Source organism: Oncorhynchus keta, chromosome 16 (assembly GCF_023373465.1).
Source record: "Oncorhynchus keta strain PuntledgeMale-10-30-2019 chromosome 16, Oket_V2, whole genome shotgun sequence".
In the NCBI taxonomy this organism is placed as follows: domain Eukaryota; kingdom Metazoa; phylum Chordata; class Actinopteri; order Salmoniformes; family Salmonidae; genus Oncorhynchus; species Oncorhynchus keta.
The window spans coordinates 15,693,900-15,712,442 of record NC_068436.1 but is presented as its reverse complement, the minus strand read 5'-3'; the positions used below and the strand labels follow the sequence as shown (position 1 = coordinate 15,712,442).

At 43.0% G+C, this 18,543-nt stretch overlaps 1 pseudogene; it reads right to left on the bottom strand.

The window, feature by feature from the left end:
- LOC118373766 (ovochymase-like) overlaps positions 1-16,390 on the bottom strand; it is a 39,595-nt pseudogene extending 23,205 nt beyond the window's left edge.
- Positions 16,391-18,543: the final 2,153 nt, after the last annotated feature.

Sequence of the window (18,543 nt, the reverse complement as noted above, 5' to 3'; positions counted from 1 at the left end):
GTCAGCAATGAAGTTTTCAAGATATGTAACTTTCAAAATACAGAAATCATCCCCGTATGATGCATTTTGCACCATATGATGCTGCGTTTTGCTTCATATGATGGGATGGTTTCTGTACTTTGAAAGTTACATATCTTGAAAACTTGATAGCTGACAAGCAAAACGTTTTGGCACTATGTCAACAATAGTCAAATACCAAAAGATAGTTTGGTGGTGGAATTGTCCTTTAAGCTGCCTGTCAGCCTCTTATCATTGTGTTCTGTTATAATCTCTACCAAGCCAGAAGAGGACTACCCCACATAGCCCGGTTCCTCTCTAGGTTTCTTCCTAGGTTTTGGCCTTTCTAGGGAGTTTTTCCTAGCCACCGTGCTTTTACACCTGCATTGTTTGCTGTTTGGGGTTTTAGGCTGGGTTTCTGTACAGCACTTTGAGATATCAGCTGATGTACGAAGGGCTATATAAATAAATTTGATTTGATTTGATTTGTGTCTATGTTAGGAGAAAGGCAGCGATAACCATTATGCCAGCATATCACACTGGTGATTATTTACCAACAAACACTGCTCATCAATCAGTTGGTTTAAACTGATCTTCACAACATAGACAACAATTTACATCTGTTCAAATGCGTCCCAAATGGCACCCTATTCACTATATACAGTAGTGCACTACTTTTGATAGGGCTCTGGTCAAAAGTAGTGCACTATACAGGGAATAGGTTGTCATTTGGGATGCACAGTTAGAGTATGGAAGTTGCTAGAGGCAAAATTATGCCTGCTATGTATGCCTGCTGTGTGTAATGTGGACATAGTTGATCAATTTATCTCGCTGAGGAAATCAATCCTTCCATATCATTTAAATGAATGAAAAACTAGAAAAAGAGGCGAGTTTTGACAGAAATGTTCTGGTGAGGAAGGTTTAACAACATCGATAGTGTTGCTGCTGCAAGCCACTGAATTCCAATCAATTATACCACGGAGAGAGCTCCCATATTTCAACTGGAGTCAAGAGGAGGAGGAAGGAGGGCTACCTGCAGAAAGTCAATACGGCTGTAACTGTGGCATACCAAGTACTCGGTCTATATGAAAATCACAACTAGAAATACAGGCTAATTCCTAGAAGGGGAATATAACCTCTGAACGCGGCAATCTGACTGGTCCACTCATAGATATAGAACTGATATATTATCTATGGGTACACTCATAGATATAGAACTGATATATTATCTATGAGTACACTCATAGACAATATATCTAGATAATATATCAGTTCTATGTCTATGAGTACACTCATAGACAATATATCTAGATAATATATCAGTTCTATGTCTATGAGTACACTCATAGATATAGCACTGATATATTATCTATGGGTACACTCAGAGATATAGAACTGATATATTATATATGGGTACACTCAGAGATATAGAACTGATATATTGTCTATGAGTACACTCATAGATATAGAACTGATATATTGTCTATGGGTACACTCATAGATATAGAATTCTATGTTATTCCATGGTTTTCCCCGTAGTGTACTCACCGGTTATAGCTAGTGTTGCGGGCATCATGGTGGTAGGCTTGACCGTGGTCGGGATGAGGCCGGTCTTGGTGAATGTGGCACTGAAACCCTTGGAGGTGAGAGTGGCATCGCTTTTGAAACGCACCACCATCGTGTTGCCACTGGAATCCACGCGGCCTGGATTCTTACGACCACAGAATCGACCTGTGAGAAAACAACATTTCACTGTTCAGAATCCCCTGAAGAGTTTGATTAGGCCACTAATCAAACTACACAGTTAGTTATAATAACCCAAACTCCAATTGGTGGTACACTGATGTAAAACCTGGGCAGGCATTATGCACCACTTGAATTGACCAAACAGTGACACCAATTATTATTTGATTAATTCACACAAGTATTATACAGGTCTCCGCATACATAGTAAGCTTAATAATAACTATAAATACAGGTATTTTGCATAACTTCTGTTTGTAGAGATTACATTTACATGCCAGTCTAATTTGGGAACGTCTCTCTATTTTTCCATCTTCCTACCCAAAACCTTTAGTGGACATCATATCTTATTCATGCAGCCTGAAGTGAATTTGAGTGTTGCTGTGTGCATAGTTGATTTCACTCCCCACAGCCTGTTTCAAGTGCTCCTGTTGCATGTTGATTACCATACAAAACCTCCTAAAACTAGTTGATTAGTAAAGTTGCTCAAATTGTGAGACTTAAGAATATATTGATTGTGGGTTTGGAGGATTGAAGAGGTTGCACTCGTTGTCACAGTCTCTCTGTTCTCATAATTGAAAATCCATGACCAAAGTAGCCTATTTTAGAAAATGAATATTTGAGTGTACCCATTTTATGAGGGAAGGGTATAATTAGGGTATTTTGACATATTATGAGACTAGTGAATAAGTACATTTTGAGTGTTGGCCTACACATATTGTGCAACAGGTGTGTAGGCCTAAGTATGTCTGTACTATAAGTATCTATACTAGTCCAACTGCTGTATACCAGAGTTAGCATAACACAGAGTGATGTCATACCCAACATGGCCGAGCCGGTTTTGTGGCCATCGTAGACATCTACGTAATCTCTACAGGCCTCAGGGACCAGGTCGAAGGAGGAGAACGTCAGTCTGATCTTCTCTCCCTCTGGTACAGTGATCCTCCACTGTGGACCACATGCACATATTATTTCATTTCACCACACATTTCGTACACAAACATATCCATTTAGTTTTTACCACAAACATCCATTTCAAACACAAACACATCCATTTAGTTTGACCACAAACATCCATTTTATACACGAAGATATCCATTTTGTTTGACCACGAGCATTCATTTCATACACAAACACATCCATTTAGTTTGACCACAAACATCCATTTTATACATGAAGATATCCATTTTGTTTGACCACGAGCATTCATTTCATACACAAACACATCCATTTCATTTGAACACAAACATCCATTATATTTCCATGACTTCATCAAACATTCAATCAATTACAAAGATGAAATCAATGATCAAAGATCAACTATTCAATCAATGTCAAGATAAATCCATTATATAACCACATGCACCAACATGAGTCTGATATTCCTTCTAGTAGATTCTGGTGGGGGCGGGGTTTTTGGCACACATTTGAACGTATTCATATTCCAAGGCAGGGGCTTTCTAAGTAAGGCACAACCTTAAGAAAAACATTACTGATAGAAGTTACATCTCCAGAATAGACACAGTCACTCGTCTGCAGGAAACGGGCAAGGGTGTCCTTTCTCTACATTTCATTTCTATCTACATTGCTTTATGCATAATTTCTCCTCAATGTTCCCATCCATCTCTTTCTCTCTCTTTCTGCCTGGAGGGTGCCCAGGTTGCAGACGGCTGCATGCGCTGCATATTGACACGAGTCATGAATAAAAATCATCCAATATCTCCTGGGCTGTGACGGTTTGGACAGGAGCCCATCCGCCTCAACATCCAAGCCAAGAAGGAGACAGAAAGCAACATGAGCAAGCCAGATAATACACAGCCAAACAACAGGACAAAGCATGAGTCCCAATTGGCAACCTTTCCCCTACATAGTGCACTACTTTTAACCAGAGCCCTATGGGACCTGTAGTGCACTATAAAGGTCTATAGGGTGCCATTTGTGACGCAGCCCAATGATCTAATGATCCAAACCAAGCAAAAGCTGACGTCAAAGCGCTCAGCCGTGCTCCGAACCAAACACGACGCGAGTTGCTCCCCAATGTCGATCCACTATCCAGAACATCAAGCATGGTCAACATCCCCCTGTGTTCAGATGGTGCCTAGTGACCATGGATTTACTAAAGGGGCACCTCATTTGTAAACACCCCAAAATATAGGAGTCCGTTTCCCCACTGATTGTTATTGATGTAGTTAAGCTCCATACAGCACAGGACATGACGGACCATGTTATTATTATTCACTTCCTCAGACAGAGAGAAAGGCGCTATTGATTGTAAAGTACCTCACAGAAAGACTGGGGCCATATAAACAATGTGTTGTGGATAATACACCACTTGGTAGAAAGATGCTGCCATGTGTATGGCAGATTGTGTGTGGTACCATGGATGGCATGTCCTTGTGGAAGCCGCTAGTAGTGTGAGAGAGTGTGTGTGTGTGTACTTGGTAGAGAGCCCCGTTCTCATAGTTCTGTGCTGGGAACCCAGGGGTCAGCGGTCACCTTGGAGAGCGCCACCAGCCCCGGCTATTTCTGGAAGCAGGGAGTGTGGAGATGGAAAGGACTTCAGCTGAACAGACACCTCAAGGATGCCCACCATCCATCCATCGCTTTCTCTCTGTCTCTCTCTCTGTACTCTTTCTCTGTTACTCCTTCTATGTCTCCTTGCCCCCTGTCATTCTCTCTCTCTCTCTCTCTCTCTCTCTCTCTCTCTCTCTCTCTCTCTCTCTCTCTCTCTCTCTCTCTCTCTCTCTCTCTCTCTCTCTCTCTCTCTCTCTCTCTCTCTCTCTCTCTCTCTCTCTCTCTCTCTCTCTCTCTCTCTCTCTCTCTCTCTCTCTCTCTCTCTCTCTCTCCTGAAAAGTTCTGAATGTTCATAACTATGATCACTGTTGATAATGGTGTTATTGTACCTAAAGTACTCTCTGGTGTCACAGCTTGGTACTTCGCTTTGAATCCCTTGTCTGTATTTCTGTCATTGGTGTCAAAGAACAACAACATAGAGTTTCCTAATGACACTAGAGAGAGAGAGAGAGAGAGAGCGTGAGTGTGTGAGTGTGTGAGTGTGTGAGGTGTTCGTGCTGCAGCCAAGGGGCAAAGGAAGTGAAGAGCCAGCGGAGGTGTTGGCTATGTGTTAATGTGTGGCACGGTGGAAAGTGTAACACAGCTGAGAATGATGGTGTGGCCTCACATTTACATCCACCAATCTCTAACTATACAAGTACAGAAAGTATAGAAAAGTACAGGAAAAAAAGTGAGTCCTAACCACAAGGTTTAAACATCAACGCTTTTGCACAGTCACCTTAATAGTTCCACCTCACACTTCACATAGCTTCCCTTTGCTGTGCCAGACAACCCAGCGTGTCAGCTAAGAGGTGAGAATGGACAGTTGGAGAGAGAGAGAGAGAGAGAGAGAGAGAGAGAGCCTCTGGCTGGGTGTCTAATTCTCCCATCCTGTCAGAAACAGTCTGAAGAGCACACACCATCACCTACAGGCGTAATAGAATATGATATGCGGAGTAAATTAAATATTTAAATGTAATATGTTTGCTCAAGTAAATGAGCTTGTAATAAAATGGGTAAAGCTAGTGATAGTGGGGAGAACCTGGTGGTTTGAGTTGTATAAAGTCAAGGAGAAAAGATCTGAGGATAGATCAAACAACTGAATATGACTGTACGATGTGCTGGAGATACTGATACTTGTTTTCAACAGGCTCAAAGGACAGAAATGGAATTACATTCCTTTGAATTAAATGTCTTTGTGCCCCACCATACCTTAAGACATGCCAAGGATGGATCCCCTACCCTACACCTGTACCCCACCTCTCAAAACCCTGTGTGGATCAATATCTGATCTGTATAGTGAGCTATTTGAGAACACACTACCCCCCACTCCAGCACACAAACCTTCGCATATGTCTCCCCCTCAGGTTTCAGTAATAAATGTTGGCCTACCAAACCCTTTGCCTGGATGTATTGGCCTTAATCCACTTAATTAGTCTGGCTCCAGTGTCTCCAGTGTCTTACCGATGACTCCCAGGTTGTCCTGTAGTGTAAAGTAGTCTGCTGTGCACAGGTCTGTTGCCTCCAGGGAGAAGTGTTCAAACCACAAATGGATCACCTGGAGTAGAGGAAAACAAACAGGAAGGTTTTTATTATTCACTGTCTTAGAGACTAGAGCAGTAGACATACTGCTACTTAGTAAGAGGCTTGACTGTGTGTGTGGGTGTGTGTGCATATGCGTGTGTGTGCGAGTGAGCGAGAGAGAGAGAGAGAGACAGGAGAGAGAGATTAAAATCGAGACGACGGGGAAAAAGAGAGGGAGAGAGAGAGAGAGAGAGAGAGAGAGAGAGAGAGAGAGAGAGATTCAAATCGAGATGACAGAGAGAGAAAGAGAGAGAGAAAGAGATAGATAGAGGAGAGAGAGGGGGAGGAGAGAGAGGAAGGGAGAGGGGAGGGGGAGAGAGACAGACAGAGACAGAGAGAGAGAGGAAGGAGAGGGAGGGGGAGAGAGAGAGAGAGAGAGAGACAGACAGACAGACAGAGAGAGAGAGAGAGAGAGAGAGAGAGAGAGAGAGAGAGAGAGAGAGAGAAAGAAAGAAAGAAAGAAAGAAAGAAAGAAAGAAAGAAAGAAAGAAAGAAAGAAAGAAAGAAAGAAAGAAAGAAAGAAAGAAAGAAAGAAAGAAAGAAAGGGGGAGAGAGAGGCAGTCTCAGTCTGGCTTGCTTGGCAAAGTGAAAATGATTTTTGTTTTCCTGTCTCTTCTCCTTCTCCGGATGTCGTAGCTTGAGAGAATGAAAGAGACGGCAGAGCAGCCATCTGTCACGGTGTGGAGCTGTGTTTACCCATGTCTCAGAGCTACATCTGATCTAAGGGCTTTCTGTTCTGTTCGCCTTGCCTACCTACCGTACTGTTATATACCCTGGTGTCTGTCTATGGTTGCTTCCTAAATGACACACTATTCCCTATTTAGAACTATGGGCTCTGGTCAAAAGTAGTGCACTACATAAGGAATAGGGTTCCATTTGAGATGCAGACTTATGGCTACGCCTGACATCCTTCCAGCTCAGAGACTCATATCAAAAGCACTATTCCAATGAAAGATCATTGAAATGATGATCTGTTGGTGACGGTGATCGAAGGCGTCTTTTAAACCATTGTTCCGCTGCAGGTTTTGTTCTATATAAGTCAACCAAGCATTCTGGTTTAGAGTTGGTTTTTAAAGTGCAATATTTTTCAAAGTTAGTGATGTGGTTAATTTGATGTTTTTAGTCGTTATCTTAATGGTTTCTGCACCTGCCAAACATTCTCTCTAGCCGCTGTGCATTAATAAAAGATAAGGGGATCCCTTTGATGAATATTTATCAGGGAGACACAGAATCTCCTTTAAGGACAAGAGACCCTGTTCCTTACAATATGATTGGGTTCCCATTTTCCAATTTCCAAAATGGCCGCCTGTCTTTGTGTTCTCTTCTGCTCTGTATGTGCACTGATGGGTGAAAGGACAGGGCATGGAAAGGTGTCTGGCGTGTTACTTCCACCCATCAGCTCCTGTCAGATCAGTGGTCGTCATGGAAATGACATGAGGCTTTTTTAGATTATCTCTTGAAAGTTTAGAATTCTTAAAAATGCATCCATTCTTCCTTTCTCTCTTCCATGAGGTAGTCAATGATCCAACCAGTGACTACTTCAATTAAGGACGAAAGAAAGAAAGAAAGAAAGAAAGAAAGAAAGAAAGAAAGAAAGAAAGAAAGAAAGAAAGAAAGAAAGAAATGGAGGCTAGTCAATGACATTTGAACAGAGCCTATGAGACTTAGTTGAGTTTTGACATGTATACTGAACAAAAATATAAACGCAACATGTTAATTGTTGGTCCCATGTTTCATGAGCTGAAATAAAAGATCCCAGAAATGTTCCATACTCACAAAAAGCTTATTTCTCTCAAATTTGGTGAACAAATTTGTTTACATCCCTGTTACTGAGCATTTCTCATTTGCCAAGATAATCCATCCACCTGATCAGTGTGGAATATAAAGAAGTTGATTAATCAGCAGGATCATTACACAGGTGCACCTTGTGCTGGGGACAAGAAAAAGCCACTCTAAAATGTGCAGTTTTGTCACACGACACAATGCAATTGGCATGCTGACTGCAGGAATGTTCACCAGAGCTGTTGCCAGAAAATGTCATGTTAATTTCTCTGCTTTAGAAAATTTGGCAGTACATCCAACCTGACTCACAACTGCAGACCACATGTAACCACGTCATCCCAGTACCTCTACAAATCAGCCGGGATAGACAATCTGGACCCTCTCTTTCTAAAATGATCTGCCAAAATTGTTGCAACCCCTTTCACTAGCCTGTTCAACCTGTCTTTTGTATCGTCTGAGATTCCCATAGATTGGAAATCTGCCGCCGTCATCCCCCTCTTCAAAGGGGGAGACACTCTTGACCCAAACTGCTACAGACCTATATCTATTCTACCCTGTCTTTCTGAGGTCTTTGAAAGCCAAGTTAACAAGCAGATCACCGACCATTTTGAATCTCACCGTACCTTCTCCTCTATGCAATCTGGTTTCAGAGCTGGTCATGGGTGCACCTCAGCCACGCTCAAGGTCCTAAACGATATCATAACCGCCATCGATAAGAGACATTACTGTGCAGCCGTATTCATCGACCTGGCTAAGGCTTTCCACTCTGTCAATCACAACATTCTTATTGGCAGACTCAACAGCCTTGGTTTCTCAAATGATTGCCTCGCTTGGTTCACCAACTACTTCTCCGATAGAGTTCAGTATGTCAAATCGGAGGGCCTGTTGTATTTATGCTACAGTAGTTTGTGTCAGGGGGCTAGGGTCAGTTTGTTATATCTGGAGTACTTCTCCTGTCCTATTCGGTGTCCTGTGTGAATCTAAGTGTGCGTTCTCTAATTCTCTCCTTCTTTCTTTCTCTCTCTCGGAGGACCTGAGCCCTAGGACCATGCCCCAGGACTACCTGACATGATGACTCCTTGCTGTCCCCAGTCCACCTGGCCATGCTGCTGCTCCAGTTTCAACTGTTCTGCCTTACTATTATTCGACCATGCTGGTAATTTATGAACATTTGAACATATTGGCCATGGTCTGTTATAATCTCCACCCGGTACAGCCAGAAGAGGACTGGCCACCCCACATATGCTCTCTCTAATTCTCTCTTTCTTTCTCTCTCTCGGAGGACCTGAGCCCTAGGACCGTGCCCCAGGACTACCTGACATGATGACTCCTTGCTGTCCCCGGTCCACCTGACTGTGCTGCTGCTCCAGTTTCAACTGTTCTGCCTTGTTATTATTCGACCATGCTGGTCATTTATGAACATTTGAACATCTTGGCCATGTTCTGTTATAATCTCCACCCGGCACAGCCAGAAGAGGACTGGCCACCCCACATAGCCTGGTTCCACTCTAGGTTTCTTCCTAGATTTTGGCCTTTCTAGGGAGTTTTTCCTAGCCACCGTGCTTCTACACCTGCATTGCTTGCTGTTTGGGGTTTTAGGCTGATTTTCTGTACAGCACTTTGAGATATCAGCTGATGTACGAAGGGCTATATAAATACATTTGATTTGATTTGATTTGATTTGTCCGGACCTCTGGTAGTCTCTATGGGAGTGCCACAGGGTTCAATTCTCGGGCCAACTCTCTTCTCTGTATACAACAACGATGTCGTTCTCGCTGCTGGTGATTCTTTGATAAACCTCTACGCAGACAACACCATTCTGTATACCTCTGGCCCTTCGTTAGACACTGTGTTAATGAACCTCCAGATGAGCTTCAATGCCATTACAACTCTCATTCCGTGGCCTCCAACAGCCCTTAAATGCAAGTAAAACTAAATGAATGCTCTTCAACAGATCGCTGCATGCACCTGCCCACCCGTCCAGCATCACTACTCTGGACGGTTCTAACTTAGAATATGTGGACAACTACAAATACCTAGGTGTCTGGTTAGACTGTAAACTCTCCTTTCAGACTCACATCAAACATCTCCAATCCAAAATTAAATCTAGAATCGGCTTCCTATTTCGCAGCAAAGCATCCTTCACTCATGCTGCCAAACATACCCTCGTAAAACTGACCACCCTACCGATCCTCGACTTCGGCAATGTCATTTACAAAATAGCCTCCAACACTCTACTCAACAAATTGGATGCAGTCTATCACAGTGCCATCCATTTTGTCACCAAAGCCCCATATACTACCCACCACTGTGACCTGTATGCTCTCATGGGCTGGCCCTCGTTTCATACTCGTCGCTCAAACCAACTGGCTCCAGGTCATCTATGAGTCTCTGCTAGGTAAAGCCCCACCTTATCTCAGCTCACTGGTCACCATGGCAGCACCCACCCGTAGCACGCACTCCAGCAGGTATATCTCACTGGTCACCCCCAAAGCCAATTCTTGCTTTGGCTGCCTCTCCTTCCAGTTCTCTGCTGCCAATAAGTGGAACGAACTGCACAAATCTCTGAAGCTGGAGACTATTACCTTCCTCACTAGCTTTAAGCACCAGCTGTCAGAGCACCTCACAGATCACTGCACCTGTACATAGCTTATCTGTAAATAGCCCATCCAATCTACCTCATCCCCATACTGTATTTATTTATTTATCTTGCTCCTTTGCACCCCAGTATCTCAACTTGCACATTCATCCTCTGCACATCCTACCATTCCAGTGTTTAATTGCTATATTGTAATTACTTTGCCACCATGGCCTATTTACATGCTGTATATAGATTTTCCTACGGTATTATTGATTGTATGTTTGTTTATTCCATGTGTAACTCTGCTTGTTGTATGTGTCAAACTGCTTTGCTTTATCTTGGCCAGGTCGCAGTTGCAAATGAGAACTTGTTCTCAACTAGCCTACCTGGTTAAATAAAGGTGAAATAAATCAATAAAATAAACCTTCACATCCGGCTTCTTCACCTGCGGGATCGTCTTAGACCAGCCACCCGGACAGCTGATGGAACGGAACTGTGGGTTTGCACAACCGAATCATTTCTGCAATAACTGTCAGATAGCGTCTCAGGGAAACTCATCTGAGTGTTCGTCATCCTCACCAGGGTCTTGACCTTACTGCAGTTTGGTGTCGTACCCAACTTCAGTGGGCAAATGCTCACCTTCAATGGCCACTGGCACGCTGGAGTAGTGTGCTCTAAACAGACAAATCCCGGGTTCCAACTGTACCGGGCAGATGGAAGACAACATATATAGCGTTGTGTGGATGAGCATGGTGGTGGTGGAGTTATGCTATGGGCAGGCATGAGCTTCAGACAACGAACACAATTTAATTTGATCAATGGAAATTTGAATGCACACAGATACCGTGATGAGATCCTGAGGCCCAATATCATGCCATTCATCTGCCGACAGTACCTCACGTTTCAGCATGATAATGCATAGCTACATGTCGCAAAAATCTGTACACAATTCCTGGAAGCTGAAAATGTCCCAGTTCTTCCGTGACCTGCATACTCACCAGACATGTCACCCATTGAGCATGTTTGGAATGCTCTGGATCAACGTGTATGACAGCATGTTCCAGTTCCCGCCAATATCCAGCAACTTCGCACAGTCATTGAAGAGGAGTTGGACAACATTCCACAGACCACAATCAACAGCCTGATCAACTCAATGTGAAGGAGATGTGTCGTGCTGCATGAGGCAAATGGTGGTCACACCAGATACTGACTGGCTTTCTGATCCACACCACAACCTTTTTTAAAGTGTGGAATCCATAGATTAGGGCCTAATGAATTTAATTGACTGAGATCCTTATATGAACTGTAACTCAGTAAAATCGTAGAAATGGTTGAATATTGCATTTGTATTTTTGTTCAGTGTATTTGTTTGAAGGAAAGAGCACAGTAAAAGGAAAAGAGGTTACTGTATAAAAATCTTAGTGTTTTGAATGTGTTGCATTGTGGTACTTACCATGCCTGGGTCCACAGTGATGTGCCAGCTGCAGCTCATGCCGTTGTCGTAGCTACTGGGGTGATTCATGCTGGTGAACTCCCCCGACGGGCCCTTGAGTGCCTGAGGACCCCCGCATCCTGAATTGACCTCTTGTCCCACACACAAACACGCACGCACGCATGCACACACACACACACACACACACACACACACACACACACACACACACACACACACACACACACACACACACACACACACACACACACACACACACACACACACACACACACACACACACACACACACACACACAATTGATTACATGAACATTCAGTTGATGTGTCAGCTGCAGGGGAACAGCTTTGGGTAATGTTGGCAGAATAATTTGTTTTGATTAGAACCCTTGTTATTGGGCTGTTATGTATAACATGGAAGAGTAACACAATGTCATTATGGAACATCCTGCTGGGACAGACTGTTTGATGATATAGTGGCACTACTTACGTTAATAAGAGTATTCAAATTAAAGATTGCTTCACCAGTCCCATTAAACAAAAGCAATTGGTAATTGGTCATTAAAGCATTAATATACAGCAATAACATACACTCTTACAATGGTATGGCCAATGACAACATGGTCAGCAACTACCCTATACAACCAATACAGTACACGTTTTTTAAATATAATTTGCACACATATACACTGAGTGTATAAAATAGTAAGAACACCTTGCTAATATTGAGTTGTACCCCTTCTTTTAGTCCTCAGAACAGCCTCAATTCTCCGGGGCATGGACTCTACAAGGTGTCAAAATCGTTCCACAGGGATGCTGGTCCATGTTGACTGGATGTTGTCTGGATGTCCTTTGGGTGGTGGACCATTCTTGATACACACGGGAAACTGTTGAGCGTGAAAATCCCAGCAGCGTTGCAGTTCTTGACACACTCAAACCAGTGCGCCTGGCACCTACTACCATACCCTGTTCAAAGGCACTTAAATATTTTGTCTTGCCCATTCACCCTCTGAATGGCACACATACAAAATTAATGTCTCAAATGTCACAAGGCTTAAAAATGCTTCCCTTCATCTACACTGATTGAAGTGGATTTAACAAGTGACTATAATGGATCATAGCTTAATAAGGGATCTTACATTCACCTGGATTCACCTGGATTCACCTGGATTCACCTGGATTCACCTGGATTCACCTGGATTCACTTGGATTCACCTGGATTCACCTGGATTCACCTGGATTCACCTGGATTCACCTGGATTCACCTGGATTCACCTGGTCAGACTATGTCATGGAAAGAGCAGGTGTTCCTAAAGTTTTTTTGTACACACATATATCTATCCGTATGTTGACTAGTGGTGTATATACAGTGCATTCGGAAAGAATTCAGACCCCTCAACTTTTTCCACATTTTATTATGTTACAGCCTTATTTAAAAATGTATAAAATTGTTATTTTTCGTAATCAATCTACACACAATTAGATTAAAAAAGCATTCACATTCACATAAGGATTCAGTACTTTGTAAAGGCACCTTTGTTGAAGCAGTTTGGAACCACCAAGACTCTTCCTAGATCTGGCCGCCCGGAGAAGGGCTTTGGTCAGGAGGTGACCAAGAACCCGCTGGTCACTCTGACAGAGCTACAGAGTTCCTCTGTGGAGATGGGAGAAACTTCCAGAAGGACAACCATCTCTGCAGCACTCTGCCAATCAGACTTTCATGGTGGAGTGGCCAGACGGAAGCCACTCATCAGTAAAAGGCACATGACAGCCCACTTGGAGTTTGCCAAAGGCACCTAAAAACTCTCAGACCATGAGAAACAAGATTCTCTGGTCTGATGAAACCAAGATTGAACTCTTTGGCCTGAAAGACAAGCGTCACGTCTGGAAGAAACTGGGCACCATCCCTACAGTGAAGCATGGTGGTGGCTGTGGGGATGTTTTTTAGCGGCAGGGACTGGGAGACTAGTTAGGATTGAGGGAAGGATGAACGGAGCAAGGTACAGAGAGATAGATCCTTGATAAAAACCTGCTCCAGAGCGCTCAGGACCTCAGACTGGGGTGAAGATTCACCTTCCAACAGGACAACGACCTGTATAACGACCTAAGTATACAGCCAAGACAACACAGGAGTGGTTTCAGGACATGTCTCTGAATGTCCTTGAGTGGCCCTGCCAGAGCCCGGACTTGAACCTGATCTAAAACCTGATCTAAAATGGAGAGACCTTAAAATAGCTGTACAGCGACACTCCCCATCAAGCTAACAGAGCTTGCAGAGAACAATGGGAGAAACAAATACAGGTATGCCAAGCTTGTAGCATCATACCCAATAAGACTCAAGGCCGTAATCGCTGCCAAAAGTGCTTCAACAAAGTACTGAAGAAGGGTCTGAATACTTATGTAAATGTGATATTTTCAGTTGTATATTTTTTACAAATTTGCAAACATTTCTAAAAACCTTTTTTTGCTTTGTCATTATGGGGTATTGTGTTTAGATTGATGATACATGTTTTTTAATACATTTTAGAATAAGGCTGTAGGTAACAAAATGTGGAAAAAGTCAAGGGGTCTGAATACTTTTCCCGAATGCTCTGTACAATGTAGACAGAAGCTAGACAGTTTTTGGCCTTTCAATGTGACCATCACTTCAAAGTGCAGACATTATTTCTGGGCAAGGTTTATTGAATAAGGGATTTAAAGGACGAATAAAAGGAGAAAGGATATAAAAGGGAGAGAGAGAGAGAGAGAGAGAGAGAGAGAGAGAGAGAGAGAGAGAGAGAGGGTATTTGCATTATACTAGACCAGTGTACTGTGTGAGTGCTGTCTCTGGAGTCAGCCGTGTCTCCTAAGACAGTCTCACTCATAGAAATGGATGACAGCCATTATTCTTAGGTACGATATGACTGATTTGGCTAACCGAGCCAAGGTAGCGTGGGACAGTGTTAATAACATCATAGATTTTTACATGATTTAAATGCATTTTTAGGGGGTGGGGGAGGCTGTATTTTTTGGGAACCAGCACAGAACTGTAAAAAGGCACCAAGATATATTGCAGATAGGTGGACTCTATTATATGATAAATAGATCATCATTGACACCCTGTCAGAAGCCAAAACAACACGCATGTTATATCACATTTTAACTCAGATGATTTGATTGGCTGTTTATATAGATGAAATAGAATGACTCATGGAAAAAATGCAGATGTGACAAATTGAGGACGTATTTGTCATGCTTTCTATGGTGACAGAGTGACACTATATGAAAAATACATCCAGCCATCCATAACAGTGCTTGGAACCGCGTCACTGCATCAGTATCCAGTGCTGAGACCAATGAGATGCCAAGGTTCGCAGGAGGTTTGTCTATAGATGTTCCCTCAACGTTATTAGAGGGAACCTTTGCCTTTTGTTGTCGTTCTGTTCCTCCACAGCTGGGTCTCAGCTCGGACTGTCTGTCTGCCACACTGTGAGGCCAGTGGCAGGGGACGTCACTGTGACTCACATCACAAAGGTACCACAAAGACACAGAACCCCCTTAGAATATAACTCTCTGTCTCGCCCTGTACCCAGAATGGAGGCACATTCAATGCCAGAAGTATTCAATGCCATTATCACTGTAGCAATGAATGCTGTTGGTTTGTTATTGCGATATACAATGACTCAGATCATTCTTCTATACTTAACATTTATTGCTGATATGAAAGTGTGGTTTAATTTAATCCTAAATAATAAAACATCTGTCAGAGACAGAGATACATTAAGAGCACAATGTACAGTGATGGAAATTTAAATCAAAATAGACAACAAAACATCACTTTTCATCTTCTTGTCAGCAAACTCACCACCAACCGACAGCCATTACCCACCCACTCCCCAGACGCTTAGCTAAGCCGGGTATTATGGTAAATGTATAATGGTCCATAAATCACACGGGTCCATAAATCACTGTTTCATAGTCCTGCTGAGAGGCATTGAACTTTCTGGTGTGAGTAGAGCTATAAACCTTCATTTGATTGAAGTGTTTCAAGTTTTGTACTCACACACCTCCTTGACAGTGATGAAGTTTAGAGGGATAGTCCAACTCCTAAGTGTTTACAGTAAATACAGTAGTACTAATCATCTGGCCTACATGAATGTGTTTAAAGTATATAGCAGCTCACCACCAGGTAGCCTAGCAGTTAAGAGAATTGGGTCAGTAACCGAAAGGTTGCTGGTTCCAACCCCTGAGCCGAAAAGATGAAAAAAATCTGCATTTCTGCCCTTGTGTAAGACAGTTAACCTCCAACAACAACTTCTCCCCGGGCACCGATGACGTGTATATCGATTAAGGCAGCCCTCCGCTCCTCTCTGATTCAGAAGGGTTGGGTTAAATGTGGAAGACCCATTTCGGGTTTAATGCATTTAGTTGTGCAACTGACTAGGTATCCCCCTTTCCCTTCCCTCCATTTAAACATACAGGTAGTACACTACTCACCTTCATCAGTAGAGACGCTGTTCTTGTCAGTGAAGTAGATGACCACCAGTCCGATGCAGGCCCCAGTCAGAGCCACAAACAGTAGTATCAGGCTCTTCTCCAGGGTACTCAGACCCCTGGACGTGGGCCTCTTCTTTAGGTCTTCCTCCATGCTCTCTGTTCACAGTGGTGGAGATGTGCAGGTGTGGAGCAAATGTGCTTTGCCTCTGGTGCACCTGCGTCTCACGGTCTGGTTTGACCTTTGCTAGACTGGCTGTACCTTGGACTCTCCTGAACCTGGACAAGGGACACGGAGTGTGTCTGTGCCGGAGACCTTTTGACTGTTTAGGATTTTTCAACATGTTGTAAAACGTGTTTTTGTGTGCATAGGGTAAATTAGTTGATGTCATTTTGACTCTCAAATAAAACCATTAGGATATTGTACACAGCTTCAGTAGGGGCAATGGTACATTTTTTTTACCTCTCACCTATAACTTAGCCTGTTGTAGGCTACTACAGAACCGTTATACACACTGTTGTACAGTATAGCCTATAGCAGGGGTATTCAACTCTGACCCTATGAGGGACAGAGCCTGCTGCTTTTCTGTTCTATCTGGTCATTAATTGTACCCACCTGGTGTCTCAGGTCTAAATCGGTCCCTGATTAGAGCACAACATTGAAAAAAAACACAGTGGAACCGGCTTTGAGTTCCAGAGTTGAGTTTGGGGGGACAATGGTATATGACCTGTGTTTACGCAAGGCTTGTTTATATTATTAACTTTGTCCCTACACTCGACCCCGAATCTCATTTCAAAACATTTACTGTCTCAACCTCAGCTTTTATAAGAGGAGCGGGGCCCGTCACACAGTGCACTGCAATTATCGTCAAGCTTACTAATTGATTAATGTAGTACAGAGCACTTCTGGGCTATGGTTAAACTCTTTAATGTGGCTTAAGTGCCAAAACACTTAGAATTAGCGATGGATTTGATTAAAGTCAAAGGCATGATGGGGACTAGGCTCACGGGAAGCTACTGTGTAGTCATCTATGCCCCATAGGAGTCCCACAGACGCTACCTGGCAATCAATTACAATTTGTTAAGCTAATGGATAATGTGCTAGAAACAGGCTTGTAATCCTGCCTGTTGGAATCAGGGGTCCCTTCCCAGGATGCATCTAAAATAGCACGTTATTCCCCAAATAGTGCAGTACGTTTGACTAGTGCTCTATGTGCCCTGGTCAAAAGTTGGGCACTTTGTAGGGAATTATGGGCCGTGGTCAAAAGTAGAGCACTATGTACGGAATAGGATGCAATTTCGGACACTTCGTTGCAAATTTCTAATGGCTCTCTGTATAGACAGACTGGCTCATGCTGTCTTGCTGTAATGCTGCCAGTGTGTTTGTAGCAGGGGATAACGACTGCCCCCTCGGATTGATGCCATGGAAGTTCGAGGCCAACCGAGGTACTAAAGACTTATATTATAGTGAATGGAAAAATGACAATCTTCATGGTCAATCTTTGAGTAAATAAAACAATTTAGAAGACAATCATGGTACCAACAATTGCTTCTAACACACCAGATGTATGTCCTTGAATCAATTATTTTAAAATCGCACACAGAAGAAGTTATAAGGATAATTAAGTTGCTAATGGCAGCCTGCAGTACTCCGGTCGGCCTTCAGCTTCAGTTACTCAATGAGAGGGAGCAGCACTTCCTGGAGTAGCTCAAACTGCGCATGTGATGTCTCCATCAGACACCATTTAAACAGACTTCACTTGGCTTCAATGCGCTATTGAGTCTTCACATAGGAATGAATGGTGTCACGTGATCAGTGGCTTTGTCCATTCATATATACAGTCATTGGTTTGTAGAGAGGAGTTTCAAAGCGCTGAGATAAGCACTTCACTATGTACAGACTGATAATAGCACAAGCCAGAGAGATATTAGAACAAGCAGAAGAGGGCCATTTTACAACCAGTCATAAACACTAACAGAGATCAGCACAGATCAGTATGATTGTCAAGAAAATTGCGAAAATGGTCTCTGTGGAGAGATTAATTTCACCACACAAGCCATATTGTTAAATATTTATACAGCACAGACTAGTACAATGTATTATCAGATAATGTTTTATTATCTAGGTGAAGTGTGAGTTACACTGTAGCGGGTATCTATCTGGCTCCCCAAGGTCTACTTTAGAGGGTTCGATGTTGTGAACCTGTGGTGAGGTGGTTCGTGTATCCCCTGGGCCTAGGATATGGGAAGTAGCACACTCACATACAACAGCACTGGGTCTGAAATGGCACCCTGTCCCTTATATGATACACTACTTTTGACCAGGGCCCTACTATGACTGTAACTTGGGACTCAACCTGTGTTACAGTACTATACAG